At 35.9% G+C, this 22,156-nt stretch overlaps 1 long non-coding RNA gene across 1 annotated transcript in view; it reads left to right on the top strand.

The window, feature by feature from the left end:
- The window catches only part of LOC146760539 (uncharacterized), a 110,595-nt gene that overhangs the window by 61,801 nt on the left and 26,638 nt on the right, over positions 1-22,156 (top strand). The gene's annotated exons all lie outside the window — the stretch shown is intronic.

Here is a 22,156-nt window from a genome sequence, read left to right on the forward strand (position 1 = left end):
AAGGAAATTCAATCTTAAGCACATGGTGGCTTTCTGTTTCCTTTATGTAGAAAAAGTTGGTGAGTTTATGACATGCTTACTTTATGTTTATTATTTATGGAAAAACTTTAAGTTACTGAAAATCTTTTACCTTTCTCTGTGTTCCTTTGCACACATACATAGCTCACAAGGCAGTTTAATGTGAACAGTATTTACCATCTTCAGTTTTACACTGAAGACTTGTAAAGTATCAGATGTGCATAGTCATGGTTATGGGCACCTGAAGTAATCATTATATCAGCTCCTGAAAATCCAAATGCCAAATTACAATAAAAATCCAGTATAATTTGATTTCTTTATCAATAGATAGATTGTCTCAGACTTAATTTGGGGAGACTCCTACATACATCTCATTGATGTTCTGCGCAGGGGAAGCTACAGAAGTCAGTCTTATTAAAACTTATTTTGAAGATGCTGCTCAAAGATTTAGAGGGAGTCCATAATTCTGCTTCCATTATTGAGCAGGTTGATGCTCACTAATGCACACATGCATATATCCATTCTTAACACCTGGAGGAGGAAAATTTGGCTTAAAACTGCACAGTGCATGAATTGAGAAAAGGAGCAGATGAAAGGAATTATAGCAACTTTCCATATCATCTAGGTTGATGGCCATCATCGCTAGCAGTTTGCTATGGTGAACTGGTTTCAAGAAGGGGCTTACATGGTAAAATGGCTACTGGAAGAGAAGAAGCAACCCTAAGGGAAGATGTCTTTTTCTTGTATTTTGCCATTATTTTAACTAATGGATTTTAGTGGTTTCCTTCCTTCACTGTAAATAGGTGCATACACAGACACACATATGTTTGTGAACTTCTAAAGTAGGGGGAGGAGAAGTAACAGTTTTCTTTCCAATAAGTCAGAGCATATGGTTAAAAAATTATACATATATTATTTGTTATAGCTTATGGGCTTATGATGTGTAAATTAAAATAGTTTTTCCTAAATAAAAATAGTCATTATGACAAATGGCTATTAAAAATGTACCGTTCTTTTTCTCAGCATTGTTAAAAGTAATGTTTTTTAAATGTTCCATACCACCTTGGCTTCCTGGCTGGCATTCAACAGAACCAAAACTTGCCAATTAGAAATAATAATAATAATAATAATAAAAAGCTTAGATGGTAAGATATCTACATAGCCCATTTACAGATTTTTAGTCTTCCCATTCCACTCTTAGAAGTTTCAGGGATTTTTCTACTTTCTTTATTATATAATAGAAACTTTTCTTTTTAATTTCTCTTTGTATAAAGTTTTAATTCAATACTAGTTCTGAAATTATGTCAAAGAATGTTCTTGATGATGTCAGCTCTCATTAAAATTGAGCAGATTGCTTCCACAGCAAATATGTAACAAAGGAGAAATCCAGGTGCTTTCCTACTTTCCAATCACCTATTTTATTTCAAAGTTTGATTTGAAGCATTAATTCTTCCTTCATTAATCTGGGGAATTTAACAGAATGTGATAGGTGCTCTAACCTTGCTGCATACTTGGACAGACTATAGTAAATAATTCTATAAGATTTTGTTTCCTCATTGACAACAGTATATGACATAAATAATTACTATAATCTCTTTCAGTGCTCTCAGAAGCAGAATTTTACATAGGCTGAATATCTGAATTTCCCACTAAGGACTCCAGCTAAACCTGTAATGCTTGTAAAATGTTTTCAGATTAGAATAAAAAAGAGGAAAATAAAACAAAAGGGTGATAAGATATCCAAGTTGTAATTAATTCTGTTCATTTATAGTAACTGGAAGGTGCAACTACTTATTTACAATGCATCTTCCTCTTAAATTAGAAATGCACGAATGATACCTGGCTCCAATTTTCTAATATTATTTATTAGTATCATGTTTTAAGTCACCCACTTGAAAAATATCATTCCTATGAATTACAAGCCCAGGTAAAGAGGCAAGCTGAGGTCTTGGCCAAATGGGTCTTTGAGAAAATTCTGTCCTGCTCTGTCTGCCAAGCCAGGTATTAGTTTCTGCAGCACAGATTTGGCATGTATATTGGACTCCATAAAATCTAATGATCACTCAAAAGTATTTAGTGTAAATTTTTACTCTGCACCTGCTTTTCTAGTTCTTCAGTATGGGAAAGCATTTAAAGAGTTTAAGGCAAATTGATCTTCATAGCCAATTATTAGCGTGGTGCCCTAAGCACTGTAGTTAGTTTTCTACAGATGGGTGATTTTAAAGTCTCATCCCAAAAGCTGCTTCTGGCAAGTTTTCACTGAGTCTTTGATACCTTCTTGAAGTTTGAGTATAGACAGATCTACTCCTCAATTTTGCAGCTTCAGAACCTGATTACTTCAGTTTGTCTAAATACAAAGTGGTGCAACAAATTGTACCAGTAAATGGGAAGCTTGAAAGGTACAATGAAGTGTGCTGTCGATGGTGGGAGCTGCAGAGGTGAAACCCCCCAGAGTGTTATCTCACCTTTCTTCTCTCCAGAGAAGTCACAGTCAAAAGGTCCTAAAATATGCAGCAGCAGCTTCTGCTGCTCTCCAGAGGGAGTGATCTTGTTGGAATCTCAGCAATTCCATCTCTGTGAGACAGCTCTCAACCAAGAACAAATGATCTGACACTGACTGCTTTGAGCATTGTACAAACACACGTAGATTGTTTGCTAGATTTTTACAACATTTGACAAGAGAGGAAATGGGAGGAAATAAATTGGAGAGGATTCAGAATAATTCTCCCTTTTTCTGGGGGACAGCACGATCTATTGGAGAGAAATACAAAAAAATTGAAATGCATCGTATGATAGTAAAATGAGAGAAGTACAAAGCTACTAGTGCTATCTTTAATCATCTCTTCCTTTATAAAGCCACCTGAGACTTAAATTTAAATGTTTTTTTTATTATTATTTCAAAATGGAAACATTTTGAAATTAATTTACTTTTGATGCACTGTAGTTTTCCACCACTTTAAAAAGTTGCTTAGGTTCACAGTGAGATGATGAACACCAAGTGAGATGTCTGCAGTATGGAAAAGATGAGTGGAGAGATGCATGTCTTTTTGTGTTTTTTCTTGTTGCTGGAGGAGGGGTAAGCAAAGCATGCTATAAACATACCTTAACCTAAAAATAATGACATTGTAGATTCTACAAAAAGTTCTGAGTCATATAAGGAAATATGATTTTGTGATAGGATTTTTACTTGAAAGCAAACCGTATTCTTAAGATTACCATGCCTTACCACAGAGAAGCTTGTACACAGCATATGTTGTATTTCATGGCTTCTAATTGTAGAGTATTTTTATTTTAACTTCATTTGAGATGGTAGCTATTTTAATGCAGTAATAACTGGAAGTAAGTACAGCTCTAAATAGCATGAGTCTGGGATCAAAATATTCTAGTTAGCTGTGGTTTTAATTACAGTGAGCTTGAATCATAGTTTATTATGGTTTTATGTTAATAATTTTGTTCTCTTTGAAAGGAGTTTGTCCTTCCATTAAGTGCCGAACAGTTACCGTTTTTCCTTCACTAAAAAATAGTGGCTTATTTGAAGATGTGGCACGCATCTTGGATCTGAATAGGAAGGAAACTTTACTTTGACTCTTACTTATTTGACAGAAATACACTGGAAATAATCAAGAACATTGGTCTGTTTTAACATTTAAAATAAATACAGTTTCTGTAGTCTTCTAATTTATTTGTTTTCAGGTTTAGTTTTAAGTTCATTCCTAATATTGGACACATACAGACCAACTTCTGCTACACAAATTTCTTCTACTTTCTTAGTGCCATATACTATAGCAGCACTGCCTATTGATGAAAATGACGTTATTAACAGAAATAACAATAACAAATTGTTCTATTAATCCCTTAAACCTCCAGCAGCATTAGGATTAAAAATTTAGTCAGGTGAAAAGGATAACCAGACATTCCTATAGAAGAGACCAGACCCTGTTTTAGCAGAAGCTTGGGGTGTTTAGCCAGATGTATGCATACTATGCTTGTAACTCCAATCTTACAATGCTGTAAAATAATTTTGCAGGTATTTTGTGTGTCAGGGTTTGTTTGAACCTTAATCCACAACCACCATCTATATTAATGCTTCCATCTGTGTTCTACCACCCAGAACACAGTTGTGCTTATATGACTGAGTGTCTTAGGTGGAAATGGGGTACCTGTACTTTTGCACATCTGCTTTCACATTAAAATTAGCCTGTTGAGAGGGATTATAACAGTATGAATGCATAGCCTGAAAGAGTTCTGTTTCACAGAATGTTCTTTATTTGTATCTTAAAGCCTCTTGCATATGATTTGTGCATACTCTTGCTCTGTTTGCAGACATAGAAGTAGTCTCTGCATAATAAATAAAAAAAAAAAAAGCACAGAGATTTTTGTTGTGTGTTTTTTGTTTGTTTTTTTAGAACAAACTGCAGGGACTTTTTAGTGCATTTGAACAGCTCTTCTTTCCGTTGTTGAAAGAAAAATGTAAATTTGTGTAAATATAAATCATAGGAGTGGATTTACACTCATGTCTTAATTCTCCTCTGAGTCAAAGCTGCTTTGCACAGCTTTATTTCCAGCTATTACTGTAAGTGCATGATCAGAGCAATTTACCTTCCACTGCACACACTGAGGATCACTTTCACCCTCAGTGTACACAGGGATTGCATGAGCAGCACAGCCAGTGAGGAAGATTCGTGGCTGGATGCTTCCTGCATCTCCATCATGGTAGTCGGCTGTAATGATTCTGTGATTGATGATTATCTTTTAGACACTGGGAATCAGCCCAAAAAGGGAATATTTGTGATTTTTTTATTTTTTCCTTTCTTGTAATGTCTTTTCTTGTCTCGTGTAGTGGGCGGGCCCTCTGTTTTGCAAAACTCAGAATTCAGATTAGAGGGTGAAATTATTCTTCAAAGAAAAGGCAGAATAATTTCAAACCATAATTTGAAATCTGTTGCATAAGATTTACTACAGCACTTCATTGGAAGGAGTGCTTTTTCTAATAAGGAAGTTGGATGAGATGCTTGTAAGAGCTTATGATTGTTAGATAAGCCTTCATGGTGAATTAAAATTACACCTTGAGATAAAGTATTCATTGCTTTTTAATTATGATTTCAATTTACATAAATTGTTGTCTCTTAAATCAGAAAACATTGTCATTTTCAAATTGCTGTCTGCCTTTGAGTATCACATGCTGAGTGAGCTACACATAAGTTCCATGAGCTGTAGTTCACTTTGAAATACCTGTAATTATCGTATTCAAATATTAGTGCTCTCTATATAATTATTATTGGAGTCAAAGAAACAGGTTTATGTTTTTGGATTATTTTATCTTTTTTTATGCTTCCAACTACAATGTTATAATGAGATTTGTCATGTAGATCTCAAAAGCCTACTGATGCCTCTATGACTAGGTTAGGTTCCGGGGTTTGGATGTGTGCAGTACCCCCAGCAGACATCTGCAACTACTGCATTTGATCGAGCCTGTGCTGTGTGCTCAGACATTAAAAAGAATTCTGTTTTGCTGTTATGTATAAAATCCAGCATGTTGCTGTGGACTGAAATGCAACAAATACTTGTTTCTTCTGCTTATTAACTTTCGACTAATTAATATTTATGAATGCTAGATTTGACAGTAGGCAACTTCTTTTTCTCCATGGTAGTATTTTGTAATTCAAAGAGTAATTTTTTGGTTTGTTTGTTTTAATACATGAGTTGTTTTAATTAGAATTTTTCTTTGTATCCGTCAAGATACAAAGATTGTAAACATTTTTTCTAAAAGAGCATTTCTTGTTGAAGTAAAGCCTTGAGGAGCTTACTGAGACACTTGCATACCTGTAAGAATGAATTATTGACAGTCATCCATTTCTGTGTGACATTATTCGACAAAGAGATATTGCTGCTCATTGCAAAATGATGAGCAAATAATGTTTTGGAAGTCAGTACTTCCACGATTGCCTGATTATGCCAGTCTCCCAGATACAGACACTTGGAGATTCATTTAAATAATAATAATAATAATTAAAAAAAGAAAGAAAGAAAAAAAGCAGGCTAACAGAGATCCCTCAGTAGATGGAAAAAAAAGGAAAGAAGAAATGATGAAGTGGGACGAAAGCCATTCTTTCTTCCAGAGCAGGAGGATACAGAAAAGGGACTAGGGGTCATCAGTTACCCTGCTTGAGGGAAACACGGAATACTGCAGACTGCTGATGGAAAAGCTGAGTCATAGAACTTATTTTTAGTTTCAAATGTTTGTTCATATTCTGTGTGTTGTGCTAGAAAGAGTAGTTGTCTTGAAACATTTATCTTGCTTCCAATGTGCTATGGCAATAATAAGAGAGGTTTTACAGTCAGAATATAAACTAGTGAGGCCCAGGAGTAAAAAATTAGACCATGAATTCTGATCTTTAGAAAATGCTGCCCTAAAGTGATCTTCTGCTTATTGAATCTCAGTGTGGGAAGGAGATGAAAAGTATGAAAGAAAGCAAATTTTTACACATGTAAACTTCACCTTTGCTTTCAGTTTGAATAAATGTACTTTGCTTGTTGGGAAACACAGCATTTCTTTCTATGGACTGTACTGTAGGCCAGAGGAAGGCTGCGTTGCTGGGCTGGTAAATTCAAATGCATCCAGCACAGCTTACTAAAAGTCACTCATCAATACTGTTTGAGAAATCAAAGTTTCCACAGCATCTGCTCTTGCAGCTGGTGGCGTATTTCTTGTATCGCACAATGCAGCTGGGTTCTCGCTGGCTTGAAATTTAAGTTTGTGTGTTGTCATACTGTAGTCCCATATGGATATATCCTGAAGTACACAGTGTGAGCTTCCTGGCTGGTGTAGCCAGTACCTTTGGCATCTGTATTATGCTGATAGTTCTGTATGGAGATTTAATTGTTGATAGAAGCAGAGAAGCAGTGATACTTCTTAGGTGCTTGTAGGAGGAAACATAAAAGATTTTTATGATCTCTCTCATCCTCACTATACCAGGCTCTTAATAAACATTTGCAAATATTACTTTCTAAAGTATTGTTTAATTTGATTTCCATTTAAGCTGCTTATCACATCATCTCTGCTATTTCACTATTATTTAGTTTGCACTCTTTTAGATTCCAGTACAACTCTAGAATATTTGATATAACAGCCTATAAATGTTGCTCACGTGATCGTAAAACAGCATTTCAGATGTTAGAATATAGTTTAGCAGCACAGTATATTGTTATTCATAGCAGCTTATATATGCATGTAGTAAATTTCAGCTTTACTTGTTGGCTGCAGTTTGATTCTTAAAGATAAGGACATTTGGTACTGAGTGCCTGAAGGCAATACCTTTTCAAGTTGGCTGACTCCTGAGACGATAAGCAAGTGTGATCATTGTGAATTCCTTTTATCATTGTCAGCTTAATGAATGTAGATGAAACTTTCATCGTTGATGCTGACATTGAGTCTCAAGAGAGGTGAATGCAAGTCCATTTCAGGTGACTACTCACAACTGAGCTTTGTCAGTGCTCTGTGTCTTGAAAATCATTGATTTGGTCCATGAGTCTTTCCGCTTTAAGAGAAATGATTCTCAAGTTTGTGATAATGCGGGGACCGTAGAGATCAATTTTAAGAGGGTGTAGATTTTCTGTATGTGGTTTTCCTTAATATCATGTTAGACATTATACCAGATAAAATCACTATGTATACGCTTTGACACATTTGATAAAGTGAAGATATCAAAATGAAAGGATGAAATAATAAGCTTTAGTTACAGCAGTGTTTTAAAAAACCTGTATAAAGCAGTAGTTGTTAATGTTGTTACTTCAATTGAAATAGGGGATAATGAATTCAGCAAGGAGACCTGATGCTTACTTTGGCCTGTTTTGGGAGCCTGGTTTTTTTGTAAAAATATGTATAAATTTGTATAAATCCAAAGACAAATTCAATTTGTATTTATAAATATTTATATTGCGTGTGATTTGCTTGTACCTAATCAGGCAAAATTGTACAAGTATCACAGGTTAGAGAATCTTGGAATCACAGGGGTTGGAAGAAACCTCAAAAGATCAAGTCCAACCCCTCTGCTAAAGCAGGTACCCTACAATAGGTTGCACAGTTAGGTCCAAAATATTTGTGCTTTTAAACAATGATTTTTTTTGTTAATATTCTTTCAAAGTCAAGCCAGTAGTAGTTTTGTGCAATTGTTCTTGACAAAGAGGAGAATGTAGGTATATTATAATTGCAAGGAAGCTCAAGCAAGAGACGGTTTGGTGGCTGGTAGATCCCACCCTGGCAGTTCCTGCAGCTTTTTGTTGTTTCTTCTGCTCTAGTAATCGGGTCTGCCATGATTCTGTTCTCCATAAACAGAGGGAAGAATTTCTTAATCCTACAGTATTCATGTCTAAATAGTGCTGTATGTCTTTAAACATACTTCACTGTAGGTTTCCGTGGGTAGGGAAAAATGTAATTGCAGCTATTTGAGAATATCTTTGTATAGATATATATGATGTTTCATTATAGGCAACTTTCTTTGCCTTAATCTGCTGTGTAGGTTTCTATGTTGCTTGTCTTCAGACAAGGAACCACAGTGGTGATATGTGCAAGTCCTTTGTCCCACCTTTACTTCTAAAGCTTAGAAAAAAAGGCATTTAGAACGTTTTTAGAAGGTGGACAGTTTTAAGTGCAGAGAGTTAGCAAAGGATTTCAAACAGCAAAAGGAAATTCACAGATGCGTCAGAAGTTACAATGACATCAGTTACAGCCTCTGTCCAGGGCTGTTTTGATTTTGCATTTTTGTGTGTGATTTGTTTTGTCTTCTTTGTAAATGACATTTTGAACCTATGTTACCTCATTAGAAAAGGTCCCATGCATGAGTCACTATCCAGACTGAGAATTGGGTAAATCCATTGTACTAAATGTGACCTTTATTTGCATAAATGCAATTTGACTGAAAGCAATATTACTGTGCCCTGTTAGCTGATGCTCCTCCTGAATTCTGCTTTAGTAAGATAAGTAATCGTGGGATCCTGAGAATTTTCATTTAAACGGAAACATTCAGGAGTCTTTTCTATGAAATTAGAGTTAAAGAGTTGTGACCTGGAATATACCCCATGTACTCAAATGCCAAAAGCAAATTAATATACTACATTACCACAGTTTTTGTAGCTCTGGAAGTATTACTAATGACTATCTTGAGTTGACTGTACCTTTCGCATAGCTGGTGAACAGAATTCTTGTGTACTGATGCAGCTTGAGTTTGATAGGAGGTGGTACAGGCTGTAAGCAAAGAGGAATTTTAAACACATGTTGAAATATCTTAGAGATCTCTTCTACAGAAGAATTTGGGCATTTCTTTTTTACGTATGTTGTTTTAAATATAATGCTTCCTGTTTATCTCCATGGAAGCTACAACAGATTCGAAGAGCACAATAATGCTATTTGATAAATCAATTTCTTAACAACAAAACAGCACTTTTCAACATAGTCACCCCCACTGTAAAGTATCCATACTTTACATGATGTTATGATGTGGAATACTGATAGCAAAATTACAAAATTACAAAACCATGACAACTGGTAATGCACTTTCAGCAGCAATGACCAAGAGCCTGCGTGCTCTGCTCATAAAAGTCTGCACCAGCTGAGGTGAACCACTGTCACTGTTGCCACGGCTGAATTGTGCCACCCACCACCTAGCCATGCTTACGTCCACTGGTTGGTTCCCATTCACTTCTCCATTCCAGTATTCGCCAAGGGTCAGTGAATGTCATTGGATGCTATATTTTCTTCAGGGGGGAATTCAGTGTCACACCTTTGTTTCCTGTGCACTTCCATGTCAGATGCCATTTGGTCAGACTGCCCCTCTGCTGCTGTCTGTCATGCAGCAACAACAATCAACGAAGTATTGGTGGGAAGGTTCAGCCTTAGCTGTCATACCACCATCCACCTCTGATGTCATGGGCCAACACAATAAAATAGGACACGTTACTTTCCAAGCAGTCCAGTTTTTCCAGTTTGTTTTTTTTCCATTTGTGCTGGCTAGTTTTGAGCATGTTGCTGGCATCTGTGGATGCACTGCTGGACACAGTTCTGTGCACAGTGATACATTCAGATTTTGGATGGGCAGCTAGAATATACTTGGAAGAATGTGAAATCTAGGACAGCATAAAGCTTTTATTGATTGTTTAATATACAGTTCTGAAAGAAATAATCTATTGAAATTAACAAGCTGAGGGATTTGTAGGGCATTCAGTCTGATGAGTTTCTAAATCTTATTCTACATAAGTAACCTCTGTAGCCTACGTAGATTTTTATATGATATTCTAAAGTACCTTTGAGCTCAAACAGTCAAATATTTGACTTATCCAGCACATGATACCGTATTTGAGAAAAACTAAAAACACGCTTATATCTTTAAGCTGATTTCATACAGGCTGTGGAACTGTTTCCTCTGAGAGTTGATGTTACACTGCTAATCACTAGTGAGAATAAGTGACCTTTGTAATCTTGCTTCTAAAAATGCATCTACCTAAAGTGCTCAAGTAATTCCAATAGCTTTGTGTTATTTACTGACTTTAAACATGTGAATGGTTGCTTTTCCCCTGTGATGTAGAAGCCAAAATGAATTGTACTGTAATGTATGATGTCTCTTGTGGTTTTTTTTTTCTTGTACCTTTTTCACATTTCCTGTATTAGAGATGGGATGAGAACACTGCATCTGCTGAGGGTTTGTCTGGAAAGGTTCTTTATCTGTAAAGGATCCTGTTAGGATCCACTGACTCTTGTTTGCCAAAATGAGTTTCACTTAGTATTATATGATGACTAATGCTTTTGCAAAGCCCAGTGTCCATATCAGCAATATTTTGGATGTTTTAAGAATTAAGAATTTGTTTTAATCTTCTCTCCAATACAGTGAGAATAATTCTATACTATTTTTATACTTATTGGTCATAACGTGTAGCTGGAAGTAACAATGTCTCAACTTCAAAAGATTCTGATTGGAAATACAATTTTTTAAACAATAATATAGCAAATCAAAATAACTAGAAGGTACCTAGCAAAGTATGGTTGTTCAGCAATACTTATTAGCTAGAACAAGAATAATGACACTTTTTCTGAACCTTACTGGCAAAAAACAACTGCACTCATGTTTTATTAAAAGCCACTTTCATTGCACTGGCTGTTTTTTCAGAAAAGTAATTTACATCTCCATCTGCAAGTACTTATTTATAAAATTCTACAGATAACTTCCAGTTGTCGGTACTTTTATACCATAAACTTTTTGTTGGTATATGCTGAAAATTTGTATGTTGATTAAACATGCTTTAAATATCTGTCTTAGTTAACTTACAGCATAGTAGCACAAGGTTTTTATGAGATCTGCTAAATCATTTTCTGCCAACTTGCTTTATTTTGTCACTCCCTCAATGTTCTTTTACAACTAGATTTCTTCATATTTTTTCTGTTCTCGTTATTTATAGTTGTAGCTAAAGCATAGATTCCAATTAATGGATGAAGTACATAAACACAACTTCTAAACCAGAAATAAAAAACAGCAAAACTGATGTGCTCCATGTTTCATCACAGTTCAGCTGCATCAAACCAACTGTTCAATAAGCAGCTATAGAAGACAAATGGTTAAGTGCCGTATGGGAGAATGACCCAAAGAAACTGTGGAGTACTCAACTCTATTGACTTGTGTCAAGAAGTTTTTTGCTCTTTATCTCTGTTCACAAATAAGTGAATTGAGTAAGCAAGCCCTTCTGAACTCATACAGGATGAGGTTTTGGCAGAGATTAATTTTCTCTTACTTCTGATGTCATAACAGTCTGGAAAGTCCCTGCATCCCCAAATGTGACGTTATTGTGTCTATTTCCAGCTTGAGACTGTAAGCCACATGTTCATAGGAAGTTTAGTTCATTCCAGTCATATTTGTAGTTAGGCAAACTGATTGTTACACGCAGTCCTTACCCAGAACAAGTATTAACAGTCTGAAGTCTATTACAAGTAGATCAGTATGTTTGTCTCCTTTGACACCTGTCTTACCTAGTTTCTTTGTTTCTTCTAAGAGGCTGGAGAATAAGAAGAAAGCTTATTTTTCAGAGTTCATATCAAGTAGATGTTACTGCCTTTGTTTCCAAAATATATTTTCTCTAGGTAAAGCACTCAACGGACTGAAAACAGATCAATAAATGGAAATGCTTCAGATACTTTCTCTCCAGGATAAGATTTAATTCATTTAGAAACTACTTATGAGGTAGGCTTACTGAGGCATGAATATTAGCATTAAAATGCTTCCAAATAATCAAGCTATTATGTCATTACATAATATGTATGAGATCATATCTGATACTGATTTAGACAGTATGGATTGGGTGAAATCATAGGGATCCTTTGCTACTGTTTTCTTGCAGAAGTAATGTACAGAAAAGTTATTTGGACCCTGAGTATGTTGCAGAAAGAAATGCATGAAGTTAAAATGGTCAGACATGATCTCCTATAAACAGGGAAGAGACTGGGCTAATAAAGTAATTTAAGCGTGAAGAACAAGACACTGATAGTTCCTTTTTTAATTAAATAGTGTATGATGGTGGTATCACCATAAAAATTGAGGGGTCTTTCTACATGGGCTCTAGATGACCAACAGTACCCACATAGGTATTAAATGTATTCCTAATACTGTCTACTGTCCAGTACAAAAATTTATTACTGTTATGGATTCTTTAAATGAGCAGTTCCCTGATTTAAGTGATGTCCCAGTAATTTAAATTGCTTGTATTGTGAAACAGATGACTGAAAATGTATCAAACTTATCATTGAAAAGCTCTGCGGGGCACAAGAGAAGAAAAATGCCTTGAGTCTGGTTTTTGGTCACCAGTATCTGTTTATATACGTCACTGTTATCCAGAAATGGAGTAATGTGTGCTGTTCGTAAGAGAGATTTCAGGTAAGGATCAGCATATAAACATCCCTCAGTAGTTCAAGATCTTTGGCATCTTGAGAAGCTTTATAGGTCAATGTTTATGGTTGTGATCTAATGATTAACCTGGCACATTTTGTAGTGAAGTGCTTAGGAGGGATATTTGTGGGTCACACAGAATGATTTACTGAATATGACCCAAAAATGAGTCGTTTTTTCCCAGAAATTTCTACAAAACAAACAAAAACTGATTCCAAAATTCAAAATGTAGTAAGAGGTTTTCAAGTAGCCCATTTTCTGTTTGAGATTGAAGGTGAAAAGCCATCTTTTTGCTCAAGTGGTTAGAAAATCTTATCTTAAACAGAAGGTATAATCATGAAATCTCTGACTCCAGGACAAGTATTTGGTTTGATCACATTGAAATTCTCTAGATTAACTGTTGCTGCTTTCTGCTCCTCTCTTACTGCCCCGAGCAGCTCCAAGAACCAACGTTCTCTAAAGAGCTCAGTCATTTCTTGTTACAAATTTTAAATCATAAAAGTTTTGAGTTTATTTATGTAGGCAGAGCACTAAGATCTTCAATTTGGATGTAATATATCTGTGTTATCAAAACAGATATTGTTACTAATACTCCTGTAGCAAAAAAAAAGATAAACATGTTGCTGTTGTTTGTCAGCTAGGGAATAAATTTTCATGTTTACTTAAACAGGAAAATGTTTGCACTGAGTAACATTCTTACAGATTTGGATTATGCAGATACTATGTCATATGAGGAAAATGAAAGATTAGAAAAATGCTTAACTTTTTCTGAGGAAGCAAAGTTTGTGTGATTTTACTGGTGACATTTATATCTGTATAACTGGTAATAACTATTCTGTCAGGTCAGACTGCCTCTGTTTTGCTCCTACATTTGTCAGGGATGAAGATTACAGGTATACTAGTTTATTGAAAATAGGCAGGTTAGTGAATTAACAGCCCCATGTAGATAACGTTGGGCAAGATGAACATGTTGCTATGTCTGACAGTGTAAAAATGTTGGTCATTCATCATGTGTTAACTGACCAACTTGTGTGTGGACAGTGGATGAATGCTGTGTGCACTGCTACTTCCCCTGATGGGTAAGTAAAGGAAAAGTGAGTGGATACAGGGTGGAGATGAGTACTGTAGAAATGAATGGAAAGTACTGTAGAATTGAATGAATCAATCTGTGGATTTTGGCTGGAAGCACCACAGATACAGAAGAAACAAATCAGAAAATGGGAGATCAAATTGAACTAGTGTCCGTGTTTAAATGTAGTTAAACAGAGTTACTTGGAACTTTAAGGATAACATATTACAGACCATAAATTTGGATGTGTTCGTAGTGAGACCATGGCAAAAATAAGGTTGCTTTACCCTCACCAGATTGGACTGAATGTTCCCTTAATTTGTTTAATACAGTGTTATCTTTGGCTGGTAAGACGGCTTTCCATTTGTTGTGTTTATTTTAGCTTGAGTGTATCACAACACTTTCTGAAGGAAATAGTAGCATGTCAGAGTACGCTACTGGTTTGAGTTGCTTCATTGTACATAGTTATGTTGCTTCAGCCTTCCTGCCATCTTTAGGTGGCTTTGAGCCAGTATCCCTGTTCATTTTACTCCAGTCCATCATGGGACCAATATTTCTTCTCTAGAAATAAGATAATTTCAGAACTAATTTTCACTATGGGAAAGCAGAAGGTATATAGCACAGGTGTTTCTATTGTTCTGATGGAAGGGAAGAATTCATAGCCTTAAAAATGGTACTGCCATCTGCTTATGATGTAGCTTTTGGATACAATATGGAATAGTGAAGGTAAAGTTGGGTGGCTGTAGCTGTTTTTGAGCTTTTGGTTATTGGCTATTGATTTTGTGTGTTTGCAATTACTTAAGTAGAATGGATTTATTTTCCTATCAGCCTTTATCTAAAGATACATGGCAGATTATTATGGATTTTCTGTAGAAACAATTCTGTCTGGTAGTCAGATCTGGTACACATGTATTTCATTTTTTATTTGACATAAAAATTTCAAGATATTAAGCATGAAACTTCATGCAAGCTGTGATTTTACTTAATTTTTTTTAAGAAGTTGATGATTTACTCCTACCAATTGCAGACTTTCAATAGGCTTTTTCATGGATTCCCACAGGCACAAGGAAATTAAACAGTTATCATATTGCATTTTGCACTATTGACAGTAATAACAATTAAACATACCTACCAAAAGTCTAAGCTTAACTTTTGAAATCATTTTTAAATGTATTTTTCTTTCAGTTGGTAATGTCATGAGATGGTTTTGTGTGTGTCTTATGCCTCTCAACAGACCTCTGTCCCAGGAATATCAGACTGGCAGGATTTGTGATGAATATCTCTCCAAGCTGCCAGTTCTGCAAACATGCTTGTCTGGCCTGTTGCAGTAGAAGTAAATCCTGGTTACTGCTCAGCACCGGTGTATTTCCAACTTGTGAAAAGAGGATTTCCTGATATCAACTAGACTGTGTGCTTTGTGCTGCAGCAGGATTACACATGTGCTGTGGTGAAATGTGAAATCAGAGCAGAGCTGGACCTCCCCTGAGAAACACAGGCTATAAATTGTAAAACCTTTAAATGAAGGGCTAGAAGAAAAAGGCTTGCCTTAGGTTAGGGTTAATTGGTTTTGGTACAAAGAGTTTTATGTCCATAACTTACTGTCTGTCTATCTATCCTCTTCCTGATTTCTCTAATGTTATTTTGCTCTGGGGCAAGTTTGTATTTGTTTTTCCTGACAATGATACGGTTGAAGTTGAACTGTTCTTCAGCTGCTATGAACTTGAACTTATTTACTCGATATTTATCAGATCCTTGCCCTAAAATGCAGATTCAGTTGGCTTTTTCCTAAGATGTTTATTTTCAGAATTCAGGTATCTTCCCCTTTTGTAACATTCTGTATTTCAAAGAGCAGCACTTTTTCCTTTCACATTAACAAGCTGCATCATTTAATGAATTTGTAACAAAGTTCAAGTACTGCAAGCCTTGCATTCCTGACACAAGCCTCAATGACAGAAGGAGCCTGAAAAATAACAGTTCATTCAAATATTGGTTAATCATAAATAAAGTAATAGCAGGACAGCTGTTTACTGCAGTGTAGTAATACTTGACAATTGAATTCTATGGTTCGGTTAATTCTTTCCACAAACCCAAGAAACACAGAAATGTTTTTCAAACCTAAACATATAACCTGTCAGAAATAAATAAGTTAACAAATAACCTTTTCCTCTAAGACTTTAGTTGCCTTGGAAAAATCCTTCCCAGGTCCTCTTAAAAGTAAATCAAGCTTGAGAAATCTGTGCTCTTCCCTATAAATTAGTAGGCTATCCCACGATATTGAAATGAATTGATGCCAGAAGAGGTCAGAAGTTGTCTCTGTGTACTGTAGTGACAGTCCAATAATTTCTTAGAAAAGCACCAAAGTACAATGTCTTTCAACTGTTATAGATAGGGTAGAAATTGAGAAAGTTGCAGTTGCTTTGTGCAGAGAGCCAGAATTATCCCTTTTATCATCCCTCAAAGTCAAAGGCTGTTTAATCTACACTGACTGAAACTGGCCCAACATATTAAAAACTGCAACATATTAAAAATGTAAAACATTCCTAAAAGCAGCACTGTACAAAATGTTTTTTTAACTACCCTGATCTGATACCTTAATTTTATTGCTCTTCTGGATGGTTTCTGATTGTACTTATGCAATGAAACTGACTGGGGTTGTCTCTGCTTAGTACAGATCATACTGAGATCGGAAACAGTCAGTGTCTTGTCAGGAAAGTGGGGAGAAAATGCAGCAGGCTAGATGAGGAATTAGAGTGGGTGCATTGCTTGTAGAAAGAAGGTTTATATTGTCCTCAAGTATTAAAGTAAACTTCTGCATCTGCTGTACAGGCTGTATAGCCAAGCTCATGTAATCTTGTGATATCATAATCAAGACAGTAATCACAACCAAGCTTCCTGATTGTTCACTGAGCTTATGTGCTTGTTTTCTCTCTTGTGATGATAATGGTTTGCCAATTACTCTTAGATTTGGAGACCTTAAGTTTAAGTATTTGGTCCTTTGGCATACTTAGCCTGGACTAAGTGAACTGGCAGAGTCTATATCATTTTTTGTATAATTGTGCATCCTGTGTGTGCATCAGCACTCTGTAGTCAGTCATTTCTGGTGGATGCCTCTTTCCCCTTATTTCCATCTTCATCAGGATCAAACATAGCTCTACATGGGGAGCTCCTGAGCTCAGGAGAGATGAGTAGCTGTGTCCTTAGCCTTTCCTTGCTTGTTTGTGTGAAGGGCTCTGAGAATGCTTGGACAGTTGCCATCCTGGCCCAAGCTGCCCTACTGCCAGAGCACTGTCTGTAGCTGAGAAAGGAGCAGGCTGCTGCCCAGTGTCTTGCCTGAGAACTGATCTGCTATTCTGCAATAAATCAGGTACCCTTAGAAGTGCTGTTCTGCTGTCTGCTGTGGCCAGAGGAGATGAGATGCACCGTACATCTGGGCAGGAAATAAGCCCCAACATGTGGTCTTCCCTTGCCATGGGCAGAAAGTACATGGCCTGCTTCTCCTGCACAACAGTTAGCCCTGTTGGAATAGAGTATTGGAAATATGCAGTTCCTAATTTTCTTGACTTTGCTAATTTAGTTTAAATCTTATATGCAATATGCTTTTAAAGATAATGTGGCTGTTTACCCATAAGAAAAGTGCGAACAAAATTATAAAAGGAATAGAAAAATGTTTTTAAAACAGCAGATACTGCTTCTCTATAGGTTGTTATTACTAGGTACTGCTCTTTCTCTGTATCCTTTCATATTTGCTGCTGCAGATTAGATTTATAAATACTCCCACTGTCTTTGATTGCAGCTAGATTGTTGTGTTGATTAGATGAATTTGGCAGGCTCACAGCAGTAAGCAAAGTACAAACTGAGCAATAAAATGGATAGCAACATTTAATTTAAAAGATGTTTTTGACTAAAATCAGTAAATTAAACTTACAAAACATGTGGATTTTGTGTTATTTGAACCGTGTTGGCTGTTGGCAAATTAAAAATAATAATTTATTGTACATAACTAAAAGCAGTGCACAAAGATTACAGAAGTTTGGGGCTATTTGTAGGAAGAAATTATTAATCTCAGATAACTAGTAAGGAAACAGAAACATACATAGAATCATGAGCTACATCTATTGGCCACTGGAATCCATTGTCAGAGAAAGACCGTGAATCTTAAAAGTTTGTTTTTTCCCTTTTGTTTTTAACCCTATGCTCAGTGCCTAATGAAGATGGTGGCAAAATCCTTAAGTATCTTTGTCATGTTCTATTGCTATGAGTATTTTTCAATTCTAAAGTTTATTTTATTTTAAGGGCCTTTTGCTAGCAAATTTATTGCTATTATTGGAGCTAAGGTGTCAAATTGTGTTCTCATAGTAATACTGATGACAATTCACCAAATTTCCTTTGAGTCAGCTCCTCCATTGGCTAAAACAATACTTAGAAACTCTTAAGTATTCCAGACCAATTCTTTTAATGGGATATTGTGTTTTTGTTTCTGACAAGCTGACAAAAACAAATGTAACACAAATACCATAACATGAAGAAAGTTCTGAGAAAGCAAAAATTGCTTCCATTTGACATCAAAACCAATTGCACATGCTGTAAAAGAAGGGACAGAATGTCAGTCTTGCTGAGCTACTCAGATAATGCTTCATTTTCTTCTACATGTTGATTCTGTGTACCCTCTGTGAGCCCAAAACTTAAAAAGCGAAAGGGTAGTTGATAATATTTCTGTTACATCTTGCCTCCCATTTATAAGCTTGTAAGGCTGGATAAAATTTTGAATATAAGTAATGTTGTCTCAAAAACAGCAATTTCAAGTTTGAAATATCTTACAAACAATGTTGAAAATACTGAAATGTGTGACCACTAATGTGGACGGAAGTTATAAAATTGTGTCAAACCTCAAGCATTTGTGCAGCAGCTTCCATCTGGTCTAGATATTAACTGATCTAGTGTGGGTGAAGCGGGATCTTCCAGATCTTTAAATCTCTATATCTATCAATGGAGACTCAGCTTTTATCAGATTCACATCTCTGAGGATTCAACATTTAATGTGTATCGGCTGATTGGTTGAATATAACATCTTCCACTTTGACAATAGGCTTGCACAGAGCGAGTTTCAGTAGACTAAAAAGCCTGAAGATCTGAGGTTATGGTGATGTTGAATACTCTTCATCCTGTCACTGTCTTAAGCGGTTCAGCCGTTAGCTTCAACAAGGCCAAGGATGAGCCTCCAATATCAAAGCAAAGAATTTCAAGCTATTGATACCACGTCTGTTAGGAGCATTAATTTCACATGGGAAAACTATTTTCTGATCAGTAACTGGAACTTTTACTCTATAGGAATGTCCAGTTAGTTCTCAGATGTTTAATGATTAAGTGGACTTGTGGTAACCTGGAATGTAAGTGAAAGGTGCACTAAAGGTGCACTTCTTGGAGTGTGAGCCAAAGCCTGTTAAAATAAATGGAAATGCTCCTGTTTATACAAGTGAACTTTGGATCAGAGCCTGAACAATCACTTGAGAAGCAATTTACTACTTGGATTTTTCTCTGTATACTGACAAGACTGTTAAGAATGCAGAGTGTAGCGTGCTCAGATGGCTACCTGACTGTATTGAAGGGATGCTTAAAGCATTGCAGTTTTGTGTTTACAGCCTGTTATTTTAAGTCATATGTTAAGCATAAAAGAATACAGAATAACTTTGTTTGTTTGGGGGGCAGCAGAGAATACTTTCATAGTTTAAAATACAATCTGATAGAATTAGTGATTGCCATAAGTTAGCATTGTTTTCTGAGCTGGTTCTTAATTACAAAGGCATTAATTTTGGATTACAAAGGCACATTTTTGAATCACTGTTAAATATTGCACTTCATAAATCATGAGTGTTTAGATAAAGATGTTGTATCTAGCACTTTAGAAGTGTGCCATTTAGCTTGTTTCCTGTGATACTTTTGTGTAACCTGTAACTCTTACACTCATGGAGTAGCAAATCTTTCATGAATACATGCAAATTTTTTACTATACTCCAGTCAACCTGAGTTTTTAAGATTCCTTTAAGAATTTCTCTTTAATATAAAGTGAGATTCTTTACATTTGCATGTGCAGAATTTGAAGACTGAAGTTTTTTTTTTTTTTAATCATTGGCTCAATTATCAGAATGGTTCCATCCAAATCTGCGGGGAAGTCATCTCTGAGAAAGGAATTCATGGTTTGATCCTCAAAATTCACCTCATTTATCCCAATCAAAAATTTGTAGGCAAAGCTTGTGACCTGGGCAGCTTGAAAATGCTTCATGTGTTGTGTTTTCTGCTTTTCTAGTCTTTCACTAAAGCTTACTGTGATTGAATTATGCTGGAGATCAAGATGATTCCATGCTTGGGATTGTCAGGACATTTTATCCAAAGAGTTAGAGTCTCATCAAACATTTTGAACTTTTCTAAATGAGGATATCTCTGGTTTCTCTCAATGCTTTATTTACCTATTATGGGACTTCCACCAAAACTTAATCACAAATAAGGGGATTCTCATGATAATTTAAAAGACTATATTGATATTTAACTCAAATAACTTAACAAAACACTTCCCAGATATGTTGAGGGGAAAGTTGCTGTTGACTTCAGTGGAAAACTTAGAGAACTGAAAGTGTTTGGTGCTGGGGGAATAATTATTCAATATTTAGGACTATGTAAACAAAACAAATCACTTTTAGCCTTTCCCTGAAATTATCTGACTGATTTGCACTGATGTCAGGACAGCGTACTTCAAAGGTTGAAGCCTGTGAAAAGTCCCAAGGACACATACCTTGTGACTACTACATATTGCTAGGGGCCATTTCAATTGTTCCCGTTGTGATGTGGGGAGTCTTCTACTTTGTTTCTTTTTTAACTGTTGATCTCCAAAGACTGTTGTTTGCATCTGTTTATGAAATTGCAAACTAGGCTGTGAAAATGGTTTTTATGGTGTTGTTTTATTACAATCCCGCTTAGAATTGGAGCAGAGCACAAACATGATAAATATTTTTCTTTGTGGAGGCACACATTGTTGGAGGGCCATTGAAATAACATGAAACTGGAATTGTTTGTTTACAGGATCAGATTCATTCATTACTTTGGTGAGGAGCTGTGAAATGTAAATCTCACATTCCACTGGACAATAACAGCACCAGCTTGAACTCATTTAGAGGTGTGATATTCCATTCAAAAGACGGCTGTTAATTTTATTGACCAAATTTTGCAATTGGGGTAGCATTGATATTCAGGAATGCTCCTGAATTGCTTTGCTTCTATAACTGTTTCAATAGCTTTAGGAAGGAGAAGAGGTCCAAATTCTAAGAATATTTCTGTTGTGGGAGGGGGAAAGAAAGAGTAAAAGGCTGTTATACTGTTATTTTCTGTTAGCATTGCTTCACGTTTTCCCATCTTTCTCGTAGATTGTGAGGGTACGTGCAGGCAAATAACAAATGGGTCGAAACATATTCTTTTGAGCCTCTGATTATGTTCTTACTTTAGTTTTCAGTTGCGTGTGACTTCAATGAGTGCATTCTAATTGTTTTATCAAAGTTTTGATGAATTAGAGCTGGGATTCGGTGGTGGTGTCTGGACTTTGTAAATTATCAGTTTAAACCATTTGAAGTAATATTTAAGAAAGATTTTTAATTTGGTGACTGAAAGCTCAAGTGAACTTCTGCTTTAAGGAACACTGAGAAATTGACTAAATTATTCAGACAACAACATTTAAAGCCTAACCTGGTTCATAAAATGCATGAGTAAGATTAACAGCAACCAAAAACTGGAGACTGACCTTATTAAAAATTGTTACAGATTTCAGCTCAGAGAGAGTAAAGGCACATTATGAAGTTATTGGATGTTTAGCCAGTGTTCAACACTTTTACAAAATGGCTGGGGTTATTCCTTTTGTTTTTTTAAGTTGGCACACCCCCCCCCCCAAAATTGGTGTCCCAAGTTTCACGTTAGATAACATGGACTCTTCTGTTGCTTACATTATATGATACTACTTCAAAGTTTTTGCTTCATGAAGGAAGAAAATCAGCATTGTTTTATCCCCAGACCTGCTGTCAGATCCTGGATTCATTTTGTGAACACGGAGTTTTCTTTCCTGTTTTGTGACTATGTGTGATACGCTGCTGTTTTGATGTGA

The sequence above is a fragment of the Coturnix japonica genome, chromosome 6 (genome assembly GCF_054131305.1).
Source record: "Coturnix japonica strain WE chromosome 6, WE-NBRP24, whole genome shotgun sequence".
Taxonomy (NCBI): domain Eukaryota; kingdom Metazoa; phylum Chordata; class Aves; order Galliformes; family Phasianidae; genus Coturnix; species Coturnix japonica.